Below are 1,264 nucleotides of genomic sequence, written 5' to 3'. Positions count from 1 at the left end.
AAGAAAGCATGCAGGTGGCTTTTTAACATCTCCAGAGATGTAGACTCCACAACCTCTCTGGGCAGCCTGTCCCAGTGATCCAACACCCTTACAGTAAAAAAGCTTTTCCTTAGGTTTGTATGGAACTGCCAGTGTTCCAGTTTTTTGCCCATTGCCCCTTGTCCTGTCACCAGCCACCACCAAAAAGAGCCCAGCCCCATCCATTTGGCCCCCACATTTCAGATATTTATAGTCATTGATAAGATCCCCTCTCAGTCTTCTCTTCTCCAGGCTGAAGAGTCCCAGCTCTTTCAGCCTCTCATAATGCAGATGCTCCAGGCCCCTCACCATCTTTATGGCCCTAAAAAATATGGAACGCTTCATGATTTTGCGTGTCATCCTTGTGCAAGGGCCACGCTAATCTTCTCTGTATCGTTACAAATTTAGTATATGTGCTGCCAAAGTGAGCAATTTCTGCTGGCCATGATGTTGTGGCACATTAAGCTCAACCAGTACATGGGGTAGATAAGTCTTGCTGAAATCATGCTGAAATCTTGCTGAAACTTAGAATCATAGAATCACAAAATGGTTTGGGTTGGAAGGAACCTTTAAAGATTATCTAGTCCAACCCTCAAGTTGCTCAATGAACTCCCTAAATAACAGCCTACCTTCTGTTCTGGAAACTGGGCACTTGAAAATTAGGCACTGAAAATCTGTCCTGGACTGTTTGAATAGTCCTGGAAAGAAACAAGGGAGAAAGCATCACCAGTAGGGAGTAAGTGGGGATGTAAGGGAGTAAGGCGGAGCTCAACTGTCCCACTCCTTGGGTCATGCCTGAATCAGTAGGTCCGAACTGTATCTCTGGCATCTTCACCTCCAAATCATCCATGCTTTCTATGATATGGCAATGCAACGGTGGTGGTAGCTTAAAGATAATGTTTTTAAGTTTCCTCTACTGCCTGAGGAGACATCAAACAGCCAAGTCTTCCATGTCTGAAAGTGACATCACGGAAGAAGAAGATGAAACCAAAGAAAATGCAAGGAAATTAGGGATTCTTACAAAGAGAAATGGAGGAAAAAGAAAAGACTGTGGTGACTAAGTACAAATGTGAAGAAGAGTGCCCAGGTAGTGAATTATTAAAAAAAAAAAAAAAAGAAGCTAAACAAAACACAGCAAAAAGGCACATTAGAATAATAATACCAACATAGTTTGGCCTTGGGGTTAACATTTGTAAAAGTCACTCTTTGGGGAAAATGTGTTTTTAAAGGTAGCAGATAATTATTT

At 42.2% G+C, this 1,264-nt stretch overlaps 1 non-coding gene across 1 annotated transcript; it reads right to left on the bottom strand.

Annotated features, from left to right (window-relative positions):
- Nucleotides 1-343: 343 nt before the first annotated feature.
- Nucleotides 344-450, bottom strand: LOC114818416 (U6 spliceosomal RNA). Its single transcript, XR_003766159.1, has one exon. It is a non-coding gene; the product is annotated as a U6 spliceosomal RNA (small nuclear RNA).
- Between the last annotated feature and the right edge of the window lie 814 nt (nt 451-1,264).

This window comes from Antrostomus carolinensis, unplaced genomic scaffold (genome assembly GCF_000700745.2).
Source record: "Antrostomus carolinensis isolate BGI_N321 unplaced genomic scaffold, ASM70074v2 scaffold6620, whole genome shotgun sequence".
NCBI classification, from domain to species: domain Eukaryota; kingdom Metazoa; phylum Chordata; class Aves; order Caprimulgiformes; family Caprimulgidae; genus Antrostomus; species Antrostomus carolinensis.
This window is presented reverse-complemented; position numbering and strand designations above follow the sequence as displayed.